The following is an 18,391-nucleotide window of genomic DNA, read 5'->3' as shown; positions in this document are numbered from 1 at the left end:
CACACAATGCAAAAACCACCTTCATAAAAAGATGTGTTGTTATATTGTGAGTTCAGACACACCAAACGTCACCTCTCCAGCTTAAGCCTTTGGGAAGATAGGCTGGAAAACATATTACACAGCCTCCCCATTCTATCCTATGGGCAAGATGGCCTTCCCACAGTGAAAAAACGAAATGGAGATTATTTCACTGTCAGGACATGGTACATACCTTAGTACATGTCCTACCTTTCACATGCACTGCATCGTGCCCAGGGGGTACCTTGGACCTACCATAGGGGTGTCTGATTTGCCTAGAGAGGGAAGGGTAAGGTCTGGCAAGTGGGTGCACTTGTCAGAACAACATGGCAGTTTAACAAACTGCGCGCAGGCGCTGCAATGGCAGGCCCGAGTTCCCTCTTTAAGGCTACTTGTGTTGGTGGCACAGTTAGTGTTGCAAGCCCACTAGTAGCAGTTGCATTACCAGCCCTGGCACACATAGTGCACTTTACTAGGGACTTTACTAGTAAGGCAAACATATTAATCAAGGACAACCAATTACCATTACACTTTATACAGGGAGCACTGGCACGTTGACACTGATCAGCAGTGACAAAGTGCCCAAAACATCTAAGTTGGCAACACCATGTCAGAAAAAAGGTCTAGGGGGAAAGCAAAAAGTTTAGGGAACTTTAGCCAAAAAGGGCCAAGTTCAACAGGCATCATAGAGGGTCGTTAGTAAATGTTCACATTGAGGGTCACAGCAGGCTGTCATTGCTGTTACGCGAGTCCGGTAGTTGCTGGTGGTAGATGTAGAACAAAGATCAGGGTTCACTAGAGCTTCGCGTTGCCACTCATCATGGCTGGCAGGATCTTGGCAATATCTGGCCCGTTGGCCCGTTCAGTGTTGCAAGGAGCCCAAAACATTAGAATTTCTCCCCCCTCACATCTGGTTCTGGAATTTCCTTCCTACTCATCTCATATAAGTAGCGCAGAGAACAACCCTGACCCTCCCATCTTGGCAGGATGGCCCTTCCTGTCAGCATCTAGTCACTCTTTGTCACACTGGCTGGGAGGAATGGGAGGTCAACTGCCATCTACACTTAGTCGTGTGACCAAGGAAAATGCCAACCTTCTAAAAGTAGCATTTTCAGAATTGTGACTTAAAATCTGATTTTATCAATAAGTAGGATTATAAATTACAGTTCATTTGGGTGTAAACTTGACATTCCTACCTGCTCCCAATCAAATGTTATCACTTACTAAGTGTAATAAGGTAACCCAAAGTTATACTATGGGAAAGGTAGGCCTCAAAATAGTAAAAAATGAATCTAAGAGATTTAACTAGGAGGACATGTAAAACTTAAAAGTACATGTCCAACTTTTTAAATACCCTACACCCAGCGCTATGGGCTGTTTAGGGCCAACCTAGGGCTGATGTATATGTATTAAAAAGAGAATTTCAGGCCTGGCCAAAGGTTTATATTGCCAGGTCGAATTGGCAGTTTAAAACTGCACACAGGTTGCAATGGCAGGCCTGAGACATTTAAAAAAGGCCACTTGAATGAGTGGCACAATAAGTGCTGCAAGCCCACTAGTACCATTTAATTTCGAGGGCCTGGGTACATGTTGTACCACTTTTCTAGGGACTTATAGATAAATTAAATGTGCCAATCATGTGTAAGCATATTTTAGGGAGTGTGCACAAGTACTTTAGCACTGGTTAGCGGTGGTAAAGTCCACAGAGTCCTAAAGCCAAGAAAAACAAATTTCAGCAACAGGAGGTAAGAACGCAAAAAGCTTGGGGGAAGACTATCCTAACAGCTATCAGGTCTAACAGCTGAAAGTGGGGGGCAGTATCCACCCTCATGGAAGTTCTCATCCCTGAGGAGGAAGAACCTAGAGAGACCATCAGCAGTGGAGTGGTCTGACCTAGGGTGGTGTTCCAGGGTAAAGTCTATTTCCGTTTGGGATTCTCAGCCCTAATTTGTGTGAACTTGGTTGCGTGGGTCAGATGAATCAGTCCCTTGGAAGCGTGCACTTTTGCGTGAAACTCAATGTTTCTTCACTAAATATCATAAGAATTTTCAAAAACATTCATAGACTTCTTCTCAGGTTGTTCCATGAATTTATTCATTCATCAAAGGTACTTCATTAGCAATTAAATTCATTGATTCATTGCTCTTGACTTCATCAAAAAATGCTCTTTTAACACACCCAATGCATTTCGGGTCATTTGTCGACCCTTCATCAGGGGTCTATAAGATAAATACAGAAAAAACAGATGAGTGAGTATCAAAAAAAATCAATTCAAACATGACATTAACATCAGTAGTGTATTACCCTACATATTGCACCATGAACTGCGAAAATGACTAAAAACAAAAAAGTATGTAAGCTAGATATCAGCACGTGTGAGGAACAAACCACATTCACATCCATGAATAACAGAAAAATACCAAGTAAAATTACCTGATGTTATACGCGTTAGCTTTATGGGCGTAATGAGCATTAGCGTGTGAGTTTCCTAACCGTGAATTTAAATCCACCGTAATGAGCATTACCACGTGAGTTTCCTAACCGTGAATTTAAATCCACCATGGCTAACAGAAAAATTCAACCCATACTGACACGCCCTTGAACATGTGCGTAATGTCGCCTAATGCGATGTTAACTTGGTATGCAAGCTAACTTCAAGTAAGGCAACCTCACAAGCAGGATTAAAACCACGTTAATCTCTGTGAATGACAAGAAAATGAATACATGATGTTATATGCGTGAGCATTACAGGCGTATTAGGCATAAGCATACCTGATGTTGTATGCGTGAGCATTACGAGCATTTAAGGCATAAGCATAAAGGTTTCGTAACCGGGACTTTGAAAAACGGAAATTTAAAAACACCATGGTGCAACGACCTTCAAATTAGCCCGTAATTCAATGTTAACTTACTTTTTCAAGCGTTTTGCGGCACTAACGCGTAGTGTGTAACTCCGAGAGAGGCAACCTCCTCGATACACTCACATGTCCGGAATCAACCAATGGGTTGGATTCAAAAATATAAACTCAGCACGTGATAGGAATCGACCTATCCACTATCACTCCCTCTCCATGTGATGCGCTGCTCGGTGCTCCATCAAACCACCCAGCCTGAAAAGCGAATATAAATGTAATACATGTAAAACATCCTAAACAAATATAATAAACAATACTCCAGCAATAAGGTGAAAGTGAGGTAAATCAAAATGAGAATGAAAATAAATGACAAATATATACACATAACAATGCTAATGTGATTAGTGTTTGCAGATACAGAGAACAATAAAGCATTTTCAAAGCAGTGTTTCTTGTTCAAAGAAAACACGAAAGTTCAATCCTATCGTTCAGCACACAACTAATTGTTCATAAAATCTTTTGGATAGTAGTGATATCAGAGTGCACAGAAAAACTGAACTGCTGTCTGAACTTGGAACAGAGCCACAATCAGATATGGTCTCAGTTTCTTCAGAGCCCAGACCACAACAAAAGCTTCCCGTTCAACAGCACTCCATCTCTGTTCCCCGGGGAGAAACCTCTTACTGATGAAGGCTACAGTTTGGCCTAGACCCTCTTCATTGAACTACAATAATACAGCCACTATGCCATGCTCTGAAGCATATATCTGCACTATAAACTCCTAGGTGAAGTCAGGGTCCTTGATTATGAGTGCTATACCCATGGCCTCTTTGAGGAAATCAAAACCTTTCTGGAAGGCCTCTGTCTGGATCAATTTATTGGGCTGCTTCTTAGAAGTCAGCTCAGTTAAGGGGGCTACAATGGTGCCGTTGCACTAGAGTATTCAGTGAGGCCTAGGAAAGACCTCACTTCAGTCTCAGTTTTAGGGGGTTCCCATGCCTGGAAAGCCTCTATCTTGGCCTGGAGAGTGTGCACCTTGCCCCTCCCACTAGGCATCCCAGAAGCACCCTATCCTAGAACCATGCCTTATCTGGCACTGATTGTTAGGCCTGCCTGTTGCAGAGCCTGAAGCACCTTCTGGAGCTGAAACAGGTGATCCTCCCAGCTGGAGCTGAAGACAGCTATGTCATACAGGTAGGCAGCGCTGAAGGCCCCGACCCAGGACCATGTTGGCCAATCTCTGGAAGGTGGCAGGGGCATTTTCAATCTAAAGGGCATCACCCTTAAGATGAAAGGGCCCTCTGGGGCAGAGAATGCAGACCTCTCTTTAGCCCCCTCAGTAAGGACACTCTGCCAGTACCTTGATGTCATATCAAGGTTACCCAGGAACTTGGCAGCTCCCAGCCTGTCAATGAGCGCATCAGCTCATGGGATAGAGTGAGCATCAGTTATAGTAACTAAATTGAGTCCATACATTCACAAATAACTTCAATTCTGGGATGGCACACAGGGCAGTGTTGGGTGCCAGCCCCACTGGGCTTGACCAGGGACTATTGAAGTGCTCAATCACCCCAACTTCAAGCATTGTGCACACCTCCTCCTTAAGCTAGCCCTCATCTTGATAGATAGCCTGTAAATTGTATTCTTCACAGGCATACTTTTCCCTGTGTCAATGTCATGGCAACACACGAGTGAGCCCTGGAGTCAGTGGCATTTCTTTCATTTAGGCAGAGGAGTGTCCCCCTTCCCGGCTTCATAAGAATCTGACGTGAAAAATAAAATGGTAATAAAATGAATGTATTACCATTTTATTTTGCAGTGCTGCTCTCAGCCTGAGCCAAGAGTCAGTGCGGAGCCATTGCTGCTGATTTGCAGCAGGGGACGAATGGCGCCCACTCCTGTTTAAAGTGTGCATGTCACTTTGGCCAGCTATCTTGCAATGGCCAGCCTGACATGCTCACTTTAAACATATGCAACCCAAGCTGTCTTAGACAGCTGGGTGGCAAGATGGCACAGGTCCCGAGTGCCTAAAGAAGCATCAAGCCAGCCCGCTACAACCAAACCTGGTGCTTTTCTCATGCTGCTTAACATTATCAGCAGCATGAGAGCAGCTTCTAAAGTGGTAGAGCGGAGTTGGCTGAGGCTCCGAGACTCATGCTGGGACTGCAAAAGAGAGCACAGAGGATAAGGCCTTGTGAGTAAGTAAACCTTTTTATTATTATTTACTTTTTTGATCCACTGACAGGCACGGTAAGAAACTGGCACAGCCTCCAGTCTCAAGTTCAGAGCTATTAATCATAGCCCCTAATAAATAAAACACTGTTAACAAGCCATGATTGACAGCTTTGGCATCAAGTCTAAAGGCATTTATAATAGTGCCTGTCACTGTGTTAAAAAATACACTTTACTCTGGTGTCCCTCCACTTCTAATTATCACCACCCGCCACTTCCTGGGGTGAGGAAGAACAGGAGAGCAAACTGCCCCAGGAACTGGCGACAGTCCCTCTGCTGTTCCGTAGTCAGGATAGGGGAGAGAGTGATACCTTCCACTGACCCATACTGCTCCTTGGAAGATAGGAGGTCAAGGAGAGGTTCACTGCCCTCTTCCACCCCATCATCTGTAACCAAGAGCATGGTGACTTCAGACCTATCATAGTATGTTTGAGGCAATTGACATGGAGTACCATTAAAGGGTTACTGGAGGTCTTGAGGTTCACCAAGTATGTGAACTCCCCTTTTCCCTCCTTTACCTCATAAGGCCTTGACCACTGGACTTGGAGGGCACTATAGGTTTGAAACTCGGCCAGAGTGGCCTTCTGGTCATACCAGAGCTGATCAGGGGTCATCTTGGGAGCTTGCTCTCACCCTCCTTCACCAAAATGAGAGGTCCCATAACAAGGTGGCCATAGAGGAGCTCAAATGGGCTTCACCCAGCCCCCTCCTGTGGGACCTCCCTGTAGACAAAAGGCAGGCATGATAAGAGGACATCCCACTTCCACATCATGGGCTCAGCCAGGCCCAAAATCATGCCTTTCAAGATCTTGTTGAATCTCCCAACATTTTCACTGGCCTGAGGGTGATAGGGTGCGGAGAACTTATAAATCACCCAAAAACTCATCCCAAAGCCCTTTGATGCCTCCGGGCAGCGCTTTGATGCCTCTGAGTTTTGTGCGAGTTTTCAAGTACAAATAAACATTGACTTCATGTATATAGATATGAAGTTTGTGCCTCTGTCAGACACTAATCCTTTGGGGAACCCCACCTGGGCAAAGATCTCCATCAGGGCCTACCTACTGCAGATGTAGTCACAAACCTCAGAGGTAAGGCCTCTGGGTATCTTGTGACTAGGATATACCTGTTGCCGAAAGCAGTCTTGGGGTCCAGAGGTCCAACAGTGCCAACCCTTTCAGATGGGGTACCAGTGACAGGTAAGGGAACTAGTGGAGCCTTTAGCCTTGTCCCTAACATCCCACTGGCCTGACAAGTGGGATATGACCTACAGAATGCATATAAGGCTGTCTTCGTCAAGCCTAAACAAAAGTGGGTGACAAACCTGACACAGGTCTTGTCCTGCCCCAGATGTCCTGCCAGGGGAATATCATGAGCCAGACCCACTGGAGGCAGTGCTTAATTTGTGCCGGTGCTTTCCGGTGCTCAGCACCGGCACATAAATCACAGGGCCGGGTCTATGCGATCTTTCCCCTCCAGCAGAGGGCCCGGTAATTATTAAAAATTAATTCCTGCTCTTCTGCTCTTTCTGCCTGGTATGTCATCTTACGGAGGCCCACCCCGGTCCAGGCATGTTAAAAGATCGACATCATGACGTTCATCACGTTAGTGATGTCACGTCAGCAGATCGTGCCTGCCTTCCACAAAGAACATGTTTTCATTTCCGTTGGGGAACTGCCGAGGGCGGGCCTTTGGCTGAACTGAGGCAAGGCAGGCTGGAATTGTGCAGTACTGCAGGTCAAATGTTTTACAATAATGTAAAACTTCCAGCAGAAGTGAATTTAAACGAGCGCCCATGATCAAAGCAGAAGGTATGAGTTTCATAGATTGGATTTACTGCTTCACAATTAGAGAGGTAACATGGTGCAGTCACTATCGGGATTCTCAGAATACCGTGAATAAAGTGTTATTTTGTGAAACTGGGCGTGAAATGCCTTATGTTACAAGCATTCCCGATATTTTTCCCTGACACCCTCATCGCGATTTAGTTGGGCCGCTTATTTCCTGCTTAGTGTAATCTATTTGTTCGGGCCCTTTCACGTAGTTTAGAAGTATAATTTTTTAGAACAGTTTTCCTTTGCTTCGTTTACACGTGCTTTGAGTTGCTGCTTCTTGTAAGATAAAGTTTTTAAAGTGTCAGTTTATGAATAACTTCGTGCACATGGACACGTACTTGGTGCAACTCAGGGTTTGACTCAGTGTATTTAGCATTTGTATCAGTCAAGCATGATTGTAAAGCGTGGCTACTCACCCGTGAGGGCCGGGGAAGGGAGAGTATTACCTCATTATTTTGTCATTTTTGCACGTTGACACTGTGGGAAAAGGTTTCACCTCCGCACCAGTTTGACACCCAAATACAGCAAAGAACAGAAAAGTGACAAATCCGTGTTAGAGAAGTGCCTTCCAAAATGACTTCACCAAAATAATTCTTGGCGCTTCTTGCGATGAAACTTGTTTGCAAGAGTTGTCGACCATCCTGAATCGCACCCTGCTCAGTAACATGAGACAACTACTCGCAGAAAGAGCTATTTGAAGCAGATAACATATTCATCTGAATTCTGATAGGTTCACGCGGAAACTTCAGTGTGGAACATTGTAATATCTCCTAGAAAGAAAGCTGCACGTCCTAAAAAGCTATTCTTCCCAGTTTTGCTGAAGATCCTGGTACGTTGTTGTGCACAGCTGTCTTAAGTGAGACCTAAGATTTTCCTGCATCTCCAGTCTGAGTGCACTGTCAGAAGAAGGTGTGCCAGAAGCCCTTTCCTGTGTGTTTTTGTATACATTATTGTTAACATTCTGCTTTACCAATCAAGCAAACGTAATTCAGTCCTACCCAAAGACAGGAGAAAGAGCAAAAACGAGTGCATGCAAAGCCATTCTGGTTTCAAAATGGATGGCTATTCAAGCCTCCTGCTGCTAATCATAACATCTTTTATCTTGTTTCAATAACGTTGCTTCTAGGTGGGTTTATTACTACAGAAGCCCTGTTCCGAACCCTGGGCTGACATTCTGAACAGTTTGGACAGCAAAGTACATTTCCAATAAGTTTAAAATTTAAGGGATTTTGAGGCGAATGCTTTTCTGGGCTTCATTCACATTGAGTAGCTGAATCTGGCTGAGTGACAGTTCTGACACATCTGAATGTTGCCCATGTCCGCTTGAGTTCTTTCTGGTCTATCTGCCCGATTTAAGACTGCCCATGCCTTACTCCTGGGCCATGTTAGAGGTAGGCCTATGCAAGTATTGTTTATCGTGGGCCATTTCTTTTTCCTTACATTTTAGTTTGCTGCGCTGCCTCCACTTTCAAGCGCACATTACAGGAAAGGTCTCTCCTGTTCTGTGACACATTTTCTACATGTGTGGTGGCTACCAATATGTTTTCTTCTGAATAAATTGAGAAATAGTTCTTGTCTATCAATTTTGTTGCAATGCATGTTGCCCATTCTTGATTGAATGAACTGCAGTGGTCTGAAGTTGAACCTAGCAAGACAAAGGAAATGGTTGCAGATGTATTGGCGGACCATAGCTCTTTTGTATACTGGCCACAAGAGTTAAGGCTTGCCCAAACCTTTAATGCTGATATGCGGCTTAGGATTCCATTTGACTACACTCTTCCGGGCACCCCAGGCAAGAGTGTTGATGTGCATACCTTTTCGAGATGAGAAGTCCGGAGTAGCTTCTCGCCAAAAACCCCCCAAAAAATGCTTGAACACCCCATCAGGTGTAACCAGCGCTATATAAATGAAAATCTTCTCCCTCTTCTATCCCTCCTCTATCCTTCTCAATCCAAATAACTGATTAATATCCACCAGTCAAATTACTTTTCATATTTCACTATGCTAAATCATCACTAATCCTTATGGGTTCTGGAGTAGCGTGCTACTCGCCGAAAAAAGTGATTTAACACCCCATCAGGGGTAACAAGCGCTATGTAAATACTAACCTGTTTCCCTCTTCTATCCCTCTGCTATCCTTCTGAATCCAAATCACTGACTAACCTATCCACCACTCAAATTACTTTCATATTTTACTATACTAACTCGACACTAATCCTTTATGGGTTCCGGAGTAGCGTGCTACTCGCAGAAAAAGCGCTTCGATGCCTCGTCAGGGGTAGTAAGCGCTATATAAATGCAATTATACAATACAATACAAAAAAAGCAACAAGTGTCGCACAAAAAATAAATACATATCCGGCATTAAGGCACATCATTAATCTCATGTCTTTCATGCTGAGGGCCTGCGCTTCAGATTTATTGCCATGTGAAATCCGACCGATGGTTGCCAGAAGCTGCGCTTGCGTCACAGTTTGGGTTTTATAGTCTGATGCTATGAAATCCTCTGTAGGTTTATTTTGCTGCCCTGCCTTTCTGAAATTAAACAAGAGTGCATACTCATAGCATGCATTTTTATCAGCACTGACCTGGAGAGCTGTCTGTAATTCTGCTTTCGAACTTAGTCCTCATGGCCCAAAACTAACTACAGTGTGCACGTGCTGCTCTGTACTTAGTAACTGCCAGCACTCTAATTGCGTGGCACAGGACCTGGCAGCATTACGAGGAGCAGCCGGACAGCAGGCATAGCAGGACATTCTGAACCCAGTCAGCACAAGGTGATGCAACACAATGTGACTATCCCATCATCCCCCAAAGATCAGGTAAGAGGAGCAAATCATTTTTGGCACTGGGAGGGCTATTGCTGAATTTGTCATTTGTGTGTTTGCCTTGAAAATGAGGACTCTGTGCATTTTTGTAGTGTTTTCATTGGAACAGATAGTTTGCACTAGTTCAGCTGTGGGATATAAGAAGTCCACATTTGTTAGAAGAAATAGCTGAAAGAAATAGCAGATACCGGAAAAGAAGGCCGTTTCTAATCTACAAGTTGCTTTTGAATTTACCAAATTAAAAAGACTGGCTAACGAGAACCCTAAACAAAGAACGCTTTTAAAAAGCATACTCTCATCCAGAATCACAAGTGTATGCACTTTGTGATTTAAAATGTGGATGGCAGTGGGCTGAAGCAGGTTAGTTAATAGCAGGAAAGTATTTGTGTATTTGAATTTCACATACTTGCTGCATTGTCTCTGCAAGTGTGTCTTGTCATTTCATTTCTACTAAATTCAATTACTAGATGAATTAATACAACAGCTGAAACTGATTGATCCAAACATACATGCCGGTTGATTTAAAGTGTCCAAAAGCAAAATGAACAATGGTATGCTGCGGAAACCATTGTCCCGAAACCATTGTCCGTCTCCTTTATTAAATCCACTTATGGTAAAATGCAACCTCTGACCCACTACACTGCATGTAATTGGCTTATTATGAGATGGAAAGGGTTAACTGTTTTGAAAAAAGATTTATAATTTAGGAGCTGAATTGAAAGAGTCAAATATGACTTTCATTCTTCCACCACTGTTGCCTCTTGAGGACTAAAGTGTCATAAATGTTGTGCAAATGATTCGGTGCACACTTGTTAAAATATAGAATGTAGTAAAGGAGAGGTGTACTCTTTTCTTGCTTTTCCTCAGTATTTGCTTTTCTTCCTACCCTTCACACCTTACTCCTTTCCTTTTCTCCATTCTTCTTTCACTTTCCGCCCTACGTCCACGTTTCTTCTTAATCGCTACCTCCCATCATTAACTGCTTTTTATTTTTCACCTTCTCATCTTTCCCTTCCACTCTCATTTCACGCACTCCCCACAGTCTGCTCTTCTTCCCTTTCTCCTCTTTCCTTTTTTCATTCTCATCCTGTTCCACTCCAATCTCGCTCTCCCCATCTCTGCTTTCCTCACTTCTCTTCACATTTCTTGTCTACCGTATCTATCTTTGCCTTCAGACCTCTCCTCCTTCCTCACTCCCCCTCTTATGTTTTTCCTTCTTGCACATTTTTTTATATCCACTCCAGGAATCAGTGTATGTTCTCAGGGTCATAAATTTAAATCTAGGTGTGGCAACTCAGTCTTTCATCTTCCTGAGGTCGATAACATTTGTGCCGTTGAGCTGGCTCACATCATTTTAAATTCATTGTCAAGGCTTCCTTTGGTGAATATGTGCTTTACAAACATACATGGTATGTTAAGGACACAAATGTATTTCAATCTTTTTTTTCCCCTCCAATTTCTTTGCAATATTGCACTGTCATTATTCTCTCTGTACCTCCTGTGCCCAGTACCTTTCATACTCGGATCTGTTCCCCTGACCTCCTTTCTTTCCTTTGTCGCATCTTTTTTCTTTTCCTTTTTTCTCTCCCTCAGCACCTCCAGCCATGCCTTCTTTCCCCTCTTGTTTCTTGCTTCCTTACACCCTCATTCCATTCTTCCTTCCTTACACTCTCGTTCAATCACCATCCTTCCTCCCTTGGTGCTTTTAATCCTTCTTCCTCCATTCATTTTGTACTTTCTTTTTTTCCTGCTCCTTCCTTCATCCCTTCTTTAATTTCTTCCTTTCTTATCCTCAACCCTTCCTTCTGCGTTTCTTCCTCCTTTCTATTCATCTATCACACATCATTGATTTCCATTCTCCTTCTATCCCTTCAGTTCTTCTTTTCAAATTATTTTCTTATTTCTTCCTTCTTTCATTCATTACTTATCTCCTCAGTCCAGTACCCCCTTCCACCCTGCATTTGAGGCTGCCTTCTTTAATGTATTCTTTCCTTCATCCCTTCCTTTCTTTTAAACAGCACAGTATAAGCGCATCCTCTTTAGTTTGCAAAACTACCTCAAGTTCTCTATTGACCTTTCCGAAAGCTGCATTTTCAGATTTGCATACATTCTCTTATTTGAGATCACTTTTAAGTTGATGTCATAGGCTTCCCATATCTTAAATTATGTCATGTTGTAGTATTGATCTGTATAGCAGTATAGCACACTAATCACCCAAGAGGGTATCCAGGCACTTGGGCAGGTGTGTAGGTGGGAGGTCCTCGAAGTGCTTATATGAAGAGCCAGGTCTTTAGCTTTTTGCGGAGCGTAAGAAGTGAGAAGAAGGCTCTGATGTGGTGAGGCTTGATGATGTGGGTGGAACTAATAAATTAAGTGGGTGGAGCCTCTGGAGGAAGTGGGTGGAGCTGGACAAGTGGGTGTGGCCTCCTCAAAAAATGTGAGCACCTGCACTTGATATTTTACAAATTAAGCACTGACTGGAGGACCACCAACACACAAGTTGCCTCAGGAACGTTAAGCTCACTATATGGGAGGTATTTCTCCCCATAGATAAGGTGATCTCCAGAGGTGTCATCAGATGCCTGGGCCTCAGCTGTTTTTCCTCAAGTCCTCTAGAGCTGGGAACTCTTTCTGGGCTCTATAGAACTCCTCCCGGGTGGGCCCAACTTCAACTTACCATCCTGAAAGCTCAGGTGAGTGAGCCAGGACCAAGGGAGTAGCCAGAAAATTAAAATACCCCCACTTTACATATACCTTTAATCACACCGAGTTTGTGAAGCACGCAAACCGACGCTCCTTAGGAGAGGTTAACATTCATACTTTGATCATTCCGCCATCCATATATACATACATCCTTTCATAAATACATCCATCCCTTCACAGACCCACCAATCAATGTATACATGTATCCATATATCCATTCTTTCACCCTTTCAATCTTTCCAATCTGCCCATTCGTCATCCTTCCATTCATTCACCCTTTGAACTATCAGTACTTTCATTTATCCATCCATCTTTTCAGTCTTCTCGACATTCATTCTTTCGCTCTTCCATCCTACCTTTTCCTCCTTGCTTCCTTCCTTTCACCCTTCCTTACTCCTCCCGTTCTTTCCTCAATCTAATCATCTTTTGCCTCATCATTAATTTTTTCTTACATTTCTCTCATGTACATTCTTCTATCTGTATATCATCCCACATACCACACCATCTGCGGCGTATTGCCTAACAGTATTATTATTGAGAACGTTATCTGCATACCTGCAGGAAGACGTAAGCCGTTAACAACTATTTAATGTTTAGTTTGACACAGTTAATCAGCCCCTGGAGCCCAGTGCAGCCCCCCACTTAAGCTGCTTAAGTGAAGGTTTCCCTACGCCACTGGCCAGGACCAAAACTCTCAGACTGCACTGCATCATTAAATGAAAGCTCAAAACTGCAATGTTGTGTCCTTCCCTATAATTTGTTACTACCACTGATCGATAAGTTCCTCCCTATTATGTAATATTTTCTTTTTTTACTTCACATTTATTATTCAGCATTTATTTTGAATTCAGTTGTATCAATCCTGTGGTATTAAAGGTTGTGACTTGCAAATGCTGACTTTCTTAATAAGGATCTGAAAAGATCTATGCCATCCCTGTAGTCCAGCTGTTCACTGTAATGTTATACTGAGGCCAGGGGGTTGCATCAAGTCAGGTGTGCAACTCCCATAGGGCTAAAAGGACTTTAGGCCCCCGCGTTGTGTGTCTCAGCCAAGGCTCCTGCGGCTTGAGCTGCTGTGGGCTCGGCTGGGTAGTGTCTGGAGTCTCATCTCTGCCACACTGACGTTTTCCACAGGTCTTTAAAAGACCATTTACATGCCTTTGTGAACTAGTTAACGAGGTTTTGTGTTTTTTCACTGGTTCCAATACTCCATGGGTCCACACTCTGCCTATTCCTCACATTTGTATTTTATTTTTACTGCCACAGTGGGAGAATGCATTTTGTCAGAAGGCATCTCACGAGTATGGATACCACCTTTCCTAGAGTAAAATACCAGCCATTTGTTGTTGTTTAGGGAGGTTGCAAGGCCTCGCCGTGACACTAAACAGAGCTGTAAATAAAATGGCATGTATTCTTTTGTAACATTACTTTTCTGTGTTTGTTTCCTTTAATTGTTAGTCATGGATCATTAATGCAGCTCTAGGACAGATTTAAAAGTTCTATTTATATTTGTTGTTTGAAGTATGCACAAATAAGTGCTAAAAATACAAGCTTTAGGTTATTTTGCTCATTTTTATACTGGCTGGGTCATCAAAATACCTGCGATATGGTATAAATCTGATCAGCACTCACCCTGGAGTCACACCACTCATGCTGCACTTCCTCCTTTCGCCCTGCACTCACACGGACGAACCTCTGAGCCTGCATTTGTACAGCCACTCTGTTCATCCTGCCTGCATGCAGGGACAATAGTCTGCTGGAACTCATTGAGACACACCACTCACTTTGCACTAACTCCTCTCACCATGCATTCACCAGTCACTGTCACAGATCACCCTTTACTCTTGCTGCTCACCCTGCACCACATACAGGGACACCCCTCACCCTGCATTTACACTACTCACACCACCCTGCACTCTCCCCTCTCATTCTGCACACCCAACACTCACATGGGCCCTCCTCTCACATTACATACATGCAGCTTACCCAACACTCACATCGGCACATTTTTCACCCTTCACTCACACAACTTTTGCTTCAGTCACTCACACTGTTCACCATCACTCAGAACTTACATGAGCACACCTTTTACTCTGCACATCATGAATATACACATATTTGTACAAAGGCACCCACAGAATACCTGCTCTTTCTGTAGTTCTAGATGCCTACTTAATTCCATCTGCATCAACAGGGCTGGTGCAAGAGGGGAGAGCGGATTGAGAATGTGGGATGGTGAGAGGAGGGAGTCTAAAGCTGAGGCTTTGTGGTATGGTAATAGATTGTGGATCATGTAGAACCTTCAGCCATTCCTAGCTTTCCATTCATCACAATGCTTCATTCCGGGACTTGTAGTTTTGTTTTACATTGTAAGTTGGGTCTCAAAAATACAAAAATGCAAAGTGTTACAGGATAAAATCCATGGTTGCCAAAGAAGTCAAGTATATCATTAGATCAGTTGGATGCTATGATATTATGTTAGAATGTGGATTAGTTCATTTCCAATTCTGTAACTGCTTGATCCACATGTGAAACCAAATATATGCCCCATACAGCTATTTCAAGGAAGTGTACTTTTCATTCACATCATACTTGTAACAAACATTGACAAGGCAAAATATTATTATTTTTGAATAGAGAATATGTTTTTATTAAGCTTCACTAAAGAGGCAAGGAAGGTATAGCAGAATCAGCAGGGAACCCTTTTCTAACACAATAAAAACAGATTGGCTAATGGAAAGGTGAGCGGCAGTGTGTGTGTGTGTGCAAGAGATATAGTAATAATGAGTGTGAGAGAGAATGTGTGTGTATCAGTATATGTGTGTTATGCATGCAAGTGTACTGCTGGTCTGGAATACTGGAGGTAATTCTTGCCTTATGGGCAAGAACACTAGAGAATATGGATGAGAGGTGTTACCTATGGCAAATTGCAGGCCCTGACATGCCTCAATTGAAGCACCATCATTGGCTGTGGAGAACTGTGTAACTGAGAAAGCCGCTAGCCCAGTCAAACCCAATGGCAGGGACACTGAACATGCGCCACCACACCTGTCCGAAGGCCTTGACATGATGCATGCAATTCTTAGCATATGGGGTGGATCCATAGCAAAATGGTGGAACTGATATTTGGGGAATCTCTTGTCATAAAATGTCCTGTGCTTATTTTATAGGGGGGGGGGGGTGTGGGAAGGATGGGCGGAAATTAAATCTAGGAGGCTTGATGTGTATCTCAATCTTGGTGGTTTATTAACCAATAATTAAATTCATATGGGTGTAACAGGTTGAAGGAGGATTCAGTTCTTCTTTCTCTATTTCCACTTCTCTTTGTCTTTTTCTTCTGAGGTCCAACCCCCTTCAGTGGTGGGTTTCCCGGGATCTCAGGGAAGAAGATAGGGAGATGGTGGTAAGTATAACAATACTAGGTTCCTGGATGCAGGATAGGGACCATTACACACCCGGGACTGGCAGCTAGATATTGGGTGAAGTGAAAGATGGTCATGCGCTCTCTCTACTCCCTCTTTTTATCTCTTCATCTCTCTTTCTCCCTCTCTTCTACTCTTTGCCAAGTTGTAGGGCCCTCTTTGGGAGATTAGGGTTCTGGTTAGGATATGTGCAAAGGAGAAGAAAGCAAGTGTGGCCATGCAGAGTTAATTCTCCTCATTCTGGTTACTAACCCGGGCTTCCTTTTCACATTAAGTTTACCCGGGAAGCTGCTGTTCCCTCAAAAGAGGTATTTCTGTATAATTAGCAACTTCTGAGCAGTTTGTCTGGCTTTTTCTTCAGGCCAATTAAAGAAATAATAAGAGAAGAAAAAAAATATGCGCCAATAAAAGGAAGACAAAAGGAAAAAAACAGCAAGGTTGTATATTGTAAAATTGCAGGCCGTCCGCTTTATCAGTCCCTGTACCCCTTTTCCACCCACCCGGTTATCTACCCATTCCCTGAACTCTTCCTGAATCTTTCTTCACTCCCCCTGCTCACGTACCACAGAAGCCGCAACTCCCCTGAATTGGGGCGGTGTCTTCACATCTCCCGGGCGAACCTCCACTCTTCACTCCAGTCCTCTGGAGTTTCGTCCCCCGACTTGGCTGTAGGTGAAGGTGTCTCCTCTTGGGCGCACCGCTTCCTGCTCACGCTGGGCTCCAGGCCCGTTGCAGCGAAAGATGCTTGCTCTTCTCTGGGTCGTCTTGCTGTCCCGCTGGGTTCCTCGGCGTCTTCCGGGTTTCCCTTGCTGATACCGCCTTCTGTTTCAATGACGTTGTTCTTATTCCCGCCACGACCCCCTGATTGCTCTGTTGTGTTGATAAATCCGCCTCCTCCTGATGTCATCGGAGTCAGGGCAGCAGGATTAACCCTTTCCTTTTCTTTTTTCAGGGAAGAAGCCATCGGAGCTGTTTGTCGTGGTCTTTCTGGGATGAAAAAGGTAAGTGAGGGGAGGTTATGGGTGTCCGGTCATGGTCTCCAAAGGGTAATGGGACAGGGTAATCTTCACAGGGTGTAAATGGCAAAATGCTGACCCTTGTATACCGGAGGAAATTTTTAGAGGTATCCATGGCTGGGGCTGAAGTATCAGTAGCAAAATTCTGGCACAGTCCTATTGAATGCACTCCTTGGCAGAATGAAAAAAATGATGACCTTGGTATAGTGGAATACATTTCTGACTTAAGACATTTGAAAAAAATGAGATATACTCTTAGGAAAGGCCAGGCTTCCCTGGTGCACCATGAAAGTACTAGAATATTTCATGAATGCCCATAAGGGTCTGTGTCGTTTTAGCAAATATGATTTCAAAAGTTTCATAAAATTCTCAGGGTTGGTCTACTGTTCCTTAAATCATCTACAAGAAATCTGTTAACTGTTTTGCTTGCTGGAATTTGGGAGAAGTATCACTCCCCGCCAATGACATAGATCTTATTACTCATATAATGGGTATGAGGTTAGCTCTAACCTCATTTCTGGAAATGCTTGTCCTGCCCCATTGCTGGGACAAGAACTGGCTTTAGGGCAGTGAGACTGGTGCAGCTGCACCTGGCGTTGACTTTGGTGGGGGAGGGGGGCTGTGTTTAAAAATAATTTTTGGTTTAAAAGCACATGAATCTCCTTGTGTATCGGGTAGTTTTCATGCAACAATAAAAAATATCAAGATGACTGGTGATTAATGTTCCTACTAGTGAGAGTTCCAAATTTTGTTTAGTTGCAGTTTTTGCTCATCGTAAAGTAGCACAAAGGGTTAATGTGCATGCTGCAAAGAACCTATACTACGCAGTTCATAGAACTGAGTGTGGGTAAACTATGAGTAGCACTATTAAAATGTACGTCAAAGAGAGGCTATGGAGAGAGAAGATGCACTGTTGCAGACTAGTAGTGGGGGCATTCACGCAGAAGGAGTAAATGGGGGAGGAGAGCGCCAAAAAAGACTGTCCTAACTGCTGTCACAGCAGTCGCAGCCAGCATGGCTTGTGGGCTGGGGGTGGGGGTGGGGGAGAGGCGGGAGGTCACGCTGGGGTTTAATTTAAGAATAATTAGAAATAAAAATAATTAAACTTACCTTTACGCCGGCCGGGTGCTGCGTCTTCACTGCACCTCTCTCCTGCATTCCTGCCTCTGCAAGGAACAGGAAGAAGGCAGCCAGGCTCCCTCTCCTAGGCCAATCACAACGCTGCAAGCAGCAGTGTGATTGGACGGGACGCCACCCAGCCAGCGGCTTATGGTAGGCCATGTTCTCCATGCAGGCTGCTATGCGGTCTGCATGGAGAAAGGACAGAGTACGCATGACTGGTTTGGGCGGACCTAGAGGGCCGACCAAACAGTCTTTGCCCACTCAGGAGTGGGCACACCACTCCTCCCCTTCCCTGGTTGCAGAGCAACCCTGCCCACTCTCCAGCCCGCAACCAAACATAAAATGGTAATACCTAGAAGTTAT

General features: G+C 43.9%; 1 long non-coding RNA gene across 1 annotated transcript; it reads right to left on the bottom strand.

The window, feature by feature from the left end:
- Window positions 1-2,091: 2,091 nt before the first annotated feature.
- LOC146829137 (uncharacterized) lies at window positions 2,092-16,804 on the bottom strand. The gene is made up of 3 exons (XR_014961915.1): window positions 16,454-16,804; window positions 2,931-3,128; window positions 2,092-2,237 (listed from the first exon to the last, which is right to left on the bottom strand). It is a non-coding gene; the product is annotated as an uncharacterized LOC146829137 (long non-coding RNA).
- Window positions 16,805-18,391: the final 1,587 nt, after the last annotated feature.

This window comes from Triturus cristatus, chromosome 5_2 (genome assembly GCF_964204655.1).
Source record: "Triturus cristatus chromosome 5_2, aTriCri1.1, whole genome shotgun sequence".
Lineage (NCBI taxonomy): Eukaryota > Metazoa > Chordata > Amphibia > Caudata > Salamandridae > Triturus > Triturus cristatus.
This window is presented reverse-complemented; position numbering and strand designations above follow the sequence as displayed.